This window comes from Oryzias latipes, chromosome 5, assembly GCF_053564925.1.
Source record: "Oryzias latipes strain Hd-rR chromosome 5, Olatipes_Hd-rR_3.1".
NCBI lineage: Eukaryota > Metazoa > Chordata > Actinopteri > Beloniformes > Adrianichthyidae > Oryzias > Oryzias latipes.
The window spans coordinates 10,445,504-10,453,519 of NC_136241.1; the positions used below are offsets into that span (position 1 = coordinate 10,445,504).

The following is an 8,016-nucleotide window of genomic DNA, read 5'->3' on the forward strand; positions in this document are numbered from 1 at the left end:
TGAGCTAGATGTCCCGCCTACAAAAGATCTCACCGTTGATTGGATAATATTTTTTTAAAGCGCTTCGCCATGATACCTTTTCTTCAAGTTACTTTGGTTTGATTTTTTTGCAATAAAACGCAATAATTGGAAGTACGCGGTTGGTTTGTGTCGACCAAAATAGTATCAGTAACAAAACAATGGCATACGGTAATTGAATGTTTCAGTTTAACCAAATATTTTCACCATAACATCCATTGTCTCAACGATCTAGGGATATCAAATTACAAACAAAAACGAAATAACTTGAGTGAAAAGCACTCCTCCTTTCCATTGTTAACTCTTCTAAGAAAATGTTCAAAAGCTTTGGTAAGAAAACACTTTCTCCATATGTGTCCCAGCAGACTATAATAATTATTTATGTTGTGCATTAAGCATGAAATCATTTAATCATGTTACTTAAGTAAAATCGAACAAAACATGCATTTGAAATTCATTCATAAGTTTTAAAAATTAGTAGACTGAATTGTTTTACCTTAGCATTATGTTGACGTTAGTTGTTCAGAATTATTATCAGAAATTAATTATTAACAGAAACAATAAATCACTTCTTTTAAAATTATTTTTTTCCTACCAAAACTTAAACATTGCTTATATGCTTTAATTAAAACACATTTGAAGGCAGACATCTTTTTGTAGTGCGTGGGAGATGTATGATGACTGATAAGTGATTAAAAAAAAATTTGCACAATGCATTTTTTGCAGTTTTAGTGGTTAAAACACATTTTGAATCGTTCATCATGTTATTTTCACCTGAGGTCATTGAATCATATACTCAGGTTAACAGAATACTTTTTTTCTTCTTATCATGCACTAAAAACACATTTGCTCCTCCTTTGAAAAGTAGATATTTTTGTCAAGTCTGGGACTTGTCTCAACACATGCAGGCAGACTTTCTTGACACAAGTTTTTCTTCACCCTCTAATTTTAGGACCTTCGAAAAACCTAATCCTGCAACCGCCTCAGTTATCTCCATGCCATGCTGGGATTCAAGCCACTAAGTCGGATGAAGCCTCCGGGCCCTGTGTTGTCATTCACCCCACATTCAGCAGAAATATAATTATGGAGAGTGTAATTACTCACACAGATCAAAGGGTTGTGCGTGCGCTGGCAACTTCCAAGATTTATTTATTTTTTCCTCAGTCAAAGTGTTTCTCTCTATGGTGTTGAGCAAAATGTTCATTAATGTCATAAAGATGCGATAAACATTTTTTAAATCAAACCCTTACATGCACCACATAAAGGTAATTTTAACAAAATAGAAGTTTGTACCTGAGACTATGCACTAGTGCAATATAAAGGAACTATTAAAACTCCCCATAAAGCTTTGACGAACTTCCTCTAATAACCAAAGTGAATGTAGAAGCTGCTGTAAATCTAAGGGAGGAACAGTGGAGGAGCCCAAAAAGCAGCAGCAGCAGGCATTACTCACTCTTTCTCTGTAGCTGGAAAGTTGGAGCAATCAGAAAGAGGGGGGAGTGTTTGTGAGATCATTTCCTGTCTTTTTTTTCCCTTTTCATTTCCCTAGCTTTACATGTTTTCATGTGTCAGTATTTTGAAGCAAATAAAATTAATCTATAAACTCAGCAGGTTAAAAAAAAGTGTCAAAGTTGTTTAAAAGGATCAAATATTTCTACAAACCTCACATGTGCCATAAACCATATTTACCAAAGTTTCTTCAAATAGGAAAATTATTTTTTTCTGTTATTTTTTTCATGTTGTTAGACTGTGGAAAGTTGTCCTGAAGGAAAGAAACTTTCCTTCATGTCAACTCTGACTTAGATTAAATGAGATATTTGGCCTTTTTCTTTTTGTGAATTGGAAAACATTTTTTTTTAATGCTTAGTCCTTTTTGTTGGAGCCTATAAAATAAAAGTCACACAAAGTAATTTCAGCTATATTTCTGTTTGGACAAAGGCCTGACTTCACTTGAGGAATGTCTGCGCTGGAGCGAAGAGCAAAGTGGGGCCCTTCAAAGAGGAGAAGTCAAGATTACACGGGGGAGGGGTCCCAATAATTGGAGGAATTGGTGGCGGCAAACTGAGCCCTTTTGTTTTTTAGCAGCAGTGTCCTTTAAGCTCTTTCTGCTTCTTTTACACTGAGCAGGAACAACACAATATTGACTTCGCTCTGGGACGCCACAGTCGAATGGACGAAGAAGAGGAGAGTGTGCTCATGTATTATTAAAACAATTAAGTACTGTCAATATTGATCATAACAGAAACATTACTACCAGTAGTGGTTTCTTATTACAAGGTCTCTTAATAGGTGTTGTCTAATTGAGAACAAAAATGCTGGGATGATTCTACAATAGCATTTATGACCGGGTATTCATTCAAATTTCAAAATGTTCCTACCAATACATGTAGCAGGAGTAGCTATTTGTTAATTTCTATGTAAGTAACTCTAAGATATTTTCATGGAAAATTTGGCTTGAGGTGCTGCACTAACTGTGCATTAACTGGTTAAACATTGTCCAGGTGAGCATATATATATATATATATATATATATATATATATATATATATATATATATATGGAATTAAGTAAATGCATAATCAAAGAGCACAAAAATACATTTGCAATCCCTGCTCACCTCCGTAACATCTTTAAAGCTACATTCACACAGCCCTCATCAACATGCATTCAAGCGACCACTTCCAATGAAAAGTCTACGTAAACGTATGTAGCCGTGTTTGAGGCTTCAGCAGTCAGAACTCTCACTATTACATGCAGTTGCATATGTTTTTCCGACCGTTTTTGAGCTCTACGTTCAGAAAGCATGACTATGTAAATGGGCGTTGAAAGGTAAACCAGGCTGAACTTTGACCTATCGGGGACTCGGATTTGGTAGTGACGTATGGATGGTGTCCCTTTTAATTCACAGAAATATCAGCCATGAAGGAGAAATTAATAATTATGGTTTGTGCCCAGCTGGAATTATACTACACCAAATCTTTCATATATCGGAATAGAGCTGTGAGAGAAAAACCATGAAGCAACATTCACAAGGTTTGTACCGCTGCGACATTTTGCACCAAGCTTCTTCCAACTGTTGATGGTTGACATGCACTAGGAAGCAGTAGAAAAAGAAAAAGATGAAGAAGCCCTTAAGAACATCATGGACTATGTGCGCTTTCAAGAACTCACATTTAGCACGTTCTTGACCGTGCATCATGTTTCCGGTGTGTCCGTAGCCTAACATCTTGTTTGGCTTCATCCAGTGATGCTCTCCATCAGATCAAAATAAGCAACATTACGGATCATTTAATATGAAGGTTGCAGGTGAAAAACCATCTATCTTTATGGAGGATTTAAAAAACGATGACAGACAGCTGAAGTTTCACCTCAGCAGCTAATTAGAGTGAAATAAAAATCCAGATGTCCTGGCAAAGAAGGAGCAGAATTGTCTGTGCCCTAGAAAAACTAGTATGTTTAGAAATGTGCCAATTTTCGTCACAGTTGCTCATTTCAGTCAGTTAAGTGAAAAGCTAAGTCTTGTAGAGCACAGGAAAATGACTGACCACACCAGTCAGGAGGGCCAATTTGGCCCTGAACTGTCCCACGGACTCCAGAGGAAATAGGTGAGGGAGTGTTCTGAAAATCCATCATAGCAACACTTATTCTTTCCATGACGCTGCATGTGTGGGGGCCTTTTGTAGCTCCGTCTTGAGCAGACTTTTTGTCCTCCAATTCAAAGAAATGCAGTCTTTCTTTACTACACATTTGGTAAAAACCCAGAACTCAGTTCTGTCTTGTAAGTTCGTGCACAAAAGTCCCCGGATCTCAGTAGAAAAACGAATGCATTCAGTGTCTTTCATTGACTCAGCGTCAAAGCGACTGACGTCCAGAGACCTGGCTGAGATGATTTCTTAAAAGAGAAACATTTCAGTTTTAGAATATTGCTCATAGATTTTGGATGTCTATTTTTTAATGTATAGTGAGGCCTGTGGGCCATGTGTTCTTGACTACTTCCAGGACGGGCCTACCTGTACAAGTTAAAGCTTCACAAAGCACTCAAAACATTGACATGTTTGGGGTTTTTTTTTTTTTTTTTGGGGGGGGGGATGTTATACTTTGCTTCCACTTTTAATTGTACCTCATTCATTGTTGTGATCTTTTCTTATATGTGTTTTTGTGTTTTTATCATAGTTCTGATTTTTTTTTTTAATATACATGTTTATATTTTGGTACAATAAAAAAATATATATGTTTTTTTGTGAAGAAGGGCATTTACATTTCCAACTATAGTAATACAAATTAAAAATGTAAACAAATATTGATCTGAACAGTGTAATCCTTGCATTATTCTTCATGTGAAAGCATCAGCTGGACTGTGTCTTTGTATCAAACTTTGCCTACAACTGTGCTAACTGTGTGAAATGACACACAGACTAGACAGCTTACACTACAGTGTGTGACACACAATGTGCATACGTTTGCTTTGAGAATTTGTCCTGCTGTCGTTCCCCCCACAATGCTAAGACCTTCGCGATCTTGGGCAATAATACCATCTCCTTCAGGTTGGGTGATGAATGTATTAATTGCAACAATCTAGGGCAGGATGCTGAGGTGCGGCTCTGATCTGTGAACACTGGCTGTGAGCGCTGCTGCTCATACCCTCAGACTCCCCCTTTACTGGTTGTTGTGGTGGAGCCGATTGGTCAAAGAGAAGCTCCAGAATGTGCCGTAGAGACTACAAATCCCATCGGACATTAAGGTGTTGATTGAACTGCTGCAAAAAGACGACAGAAGTAGTTTTTTTTTTAGATTCTTTAGTACTAATCTCCACTAAGTATGTTCAATGATGAGCATCTTGAAAGGGTTGAAAACAAAAGTTTCACGAATAGACATTTGAAAAGAGACATTCATCACAATGAATCCTATAGTTAAAGAAGCAGTTTTTTCTTTGCAAACTATTTTAATAGAGAGCCGAATTCAGATAATTAGTAAATGCATTATTTGTCGTGGTTTTACAATAATCCTGTGATCTGAAGACAATTTAAAAGATGAAAGGAGGAACAAATGAGTTTCTTTGAGCACAGACTTGAGTGTAACATGTGCTCCACTATATTTGTTTCACTCCTTGGCTCCACCCCTGTAACTATCTTGCAGGAGGAAAGTGGAAATTTCCAGTAATTCCAAGAGCTTTGCAAGAAGTGCTCCTCCTTCTCCGAGTTTCCCGCCTTCCAGCCTCTCTACCTGCTCTGTCCTGCTGCATGCTGGCCTCAAGTCTGCATGGTTCTCTGGCTTGTGGGGCCTTTTCAGTTTTGCAGCAAAAACTGGGCCTTTTTTTAAATTTCTTTTCATGGCCGTTCAATTACATTAATTAAGGCTGTTTTTCTTTTTGATATTGCTGGTTCTTTCAAAATGTGAGCAGTTTTCAAAAAGGACAGCATGTTAACTGTTGTATTTATATTTACATTAAAAAAGACAAGATCTTTTTTTTTTTTTTAATTAATTTGAAGGGTCAAGTAATTTGTAACTGTCTCATTTGGTGTAGAATGGGTGGTCAGATCAAAGAGCAGATGGCAGATTTGCATTTGTATTTCTCTAGTTGGGCTGCTGGGTTTTACTGTGTACGTCAGAAACACTGCACCGGTCAAAAAACACTACAAAAATGAACTTTGAGGACTTGCAGGTTTGTCGTTTGCTTTTAAAGAACTTGCACGAGTCAGGTCAACATCAACAACAGTCTCAGATGTGTGGGCTATCGCGATTGTGCATCTGTGGTTTCACGACTTCCTCCTAATCCAGCACAGAAAAATAACCGTCTGCGCCATGACGTTTTGACAGAAAGTCTGCTTTAATAAAGTTCTTTCAAAGCCACAGGACAGCTGTGGTAGAGAAGTTTGAGTGTGGCGCTCTGACCTTAGACCCATTGTGAAGCACCAACAAAGAGCCATCTGCACAGCAACCAAAGCTAAAATGAGGGACTCGCACAGGGGGACTCACAAGGGGGGGCAGGGACCTGGAGAGTAAAAAAAGACAAAGCAAAAGGCTGATTAAAAATAAATAATAAGTCTTGATGAGGTTGCACCCATCAACTTAGCACACATAGAAAACAAGAGGCTGCACAACACGTCAAATCAAAGTACACCGATCTATCGACTGTATGGTAAAGTGGAAGACGAGAGCCGCAGGCCTAATCACTCTAGAGCACACTTCCTGCCTCCTGCATGGTGAGATGTAGAGAGCTGAAAAAGATCCAGGCTAATATTTAACCCAAACACGGATATCTTCATTCAGAAATGTCAGCATTTATCCACTTTTGAGTCTTTATTTTTTTTATTTGACTTCACACCTGCCAAAGTAAATACTTTCTTTTGTCTTCTACATTAAATCTAGGGTGATCCACAATTGTGAAAACAAAGGGGAAAAAATATGGTGTCAGGGACATATGTAAAAAAAAAAATCACAAACGTTTCACAGGTGAGATATGAGAGTCAGGATTGCTAAGCAACAGCAGGAGAAAAAAAAAAGATTCTTGCAGCCTGTGTTGTAACAGAGTAACCAGAAGTACTGCCACCTTGTGGTGAACTGGTGGAACGTGTAAGACTGATCCAAAATAATCTTGAATGCAAAACGGACTTATCGCCTAACTGAAAGGGGAACCGAATACCTAAAGCAGCACAATAAAGACCATTTCCTTCCTTTTGGCTGTTTTAAAAATGGTTTCAGACCTGTGATTGGCCACCTAACGCGCCAACTGTCACGGTGAAGGGGTTGCCTAGCAACATCCCTGGGTTGGGGGTGGGGGTGATAAAGGGGAGGGAGCGTTGTGGGTGCAGGCTGTCTGACTGGGGAAATACCTGGCAATATTCCCAAATAAACAAACAAGCCAAAGAGACATGGGGAGGAGGAGGACAGAACAGAGGCTGGGGACAGGAGGCTTTTCTGGGTCGAGATAACAGTTCGGCCTGAGATTAAGGGAAAAAGATTCTTTTCTTTTTTTTCTTTTCCACAGTAGTTTCTTTCCAAAAGCAGAAAGAGGATGCAGACAGGAAGTAATGCAGGTTACTGTGGCACAACCTTGTTTGTATTCAGATAAAAGTTAATATCGATTGAAGACTTCACCCACCCAAACTGCGAAGAATGTCTTTTAAGCGGTACATCAGACAATGGCACTGGAGCTGTTGTGGCCGACAGCTGTTTTTGATGAAGAACAGATGAATGAATCACACGGCGTGTAGTTGCCAGAGATGATTTGAAAGGTAAACACAAGTGCTGACATGACCTGGCCTGCATTTTTCTGAGTGTAGGCGCCACATGAACCGAATGGGGGTAACAACCGTCCTCAAAAGCTGACAGAAAAGGAGCCAACCAAAGGACAAACGAGAGATGTAGCAAAAAAGAACGTCTAATTGAGGGGGTAAAAAGGTGAAATGTACTTATAAGGAGAGGAGGAGTAAAAAATAGGAGGTTGTCACTGCTGGTAGGTTCAGGGAGCAAGAGGAGGTGGGTCTTGGAAATGGCCGATGCAGACGGCTACTGCGGGCGATGAGGACTCTTTGTCAGGAGCAGGAAATGAGGTTTCTGTTGTGATTAAAAGGCACGTTACTATGGCAATGCAGGGAGCCGTGTGCACAGAGAATATGATGGGAGGGGGGTGCTAAGTGAGAGTTGAATTTCAAAGAAAACAGCCTCCACCATCTCATCTCCCACCACCCCTCTGCTTTTTCTTCCACAGCCTGCCTCTCCATCTGATAATCTGTTTTCAAAGACACACAGTTGAGACTGCAACCGGGATTATGCTGTGCAAATCAAGCCACTGTTAAGTCAGTCATAAACGTGCACTTTCAACAGTCTCACTTCCTGAAAATGTCCAAACCTGACTGGAATAATATGTGTCGAACCGTCAAAGCAAATGGGAGCAAAACTCGGTATGATTTACATAATGACCCAGATGTGTCATTTTCTTGTTTAGATGCTTTTATCAAATCTCCCCTGTCAAGTTTCCTTGCGGGGCTTTCTGAG

General features: G+C 39.2%; 1 long non-coding RNA gene across 1 annotated transcript; it reads right to left on the reverse strand.

The window, feature by feature from the left end:
- Positions 1 to 5,878: 5,878 nt before the first annotated feature.
- Positions 5,879 to 7,404, reverse strand: LOC110015072 (uncharacterized). The gene is made up of 3 exons (XR_013655945.1): positions 7,277 to 7,404; positions 7,121 to 7,188; positions 5,879 to 6,010 (listed from the first exon to the last, which is right to left on the reverse strand). It is a non-coding gene; the product is annotated as an uncharacterized LOC110015072 (long non-coding RNA).
- Positions 7,405 to 8,016: the final 612 nt, after the last annotated feature.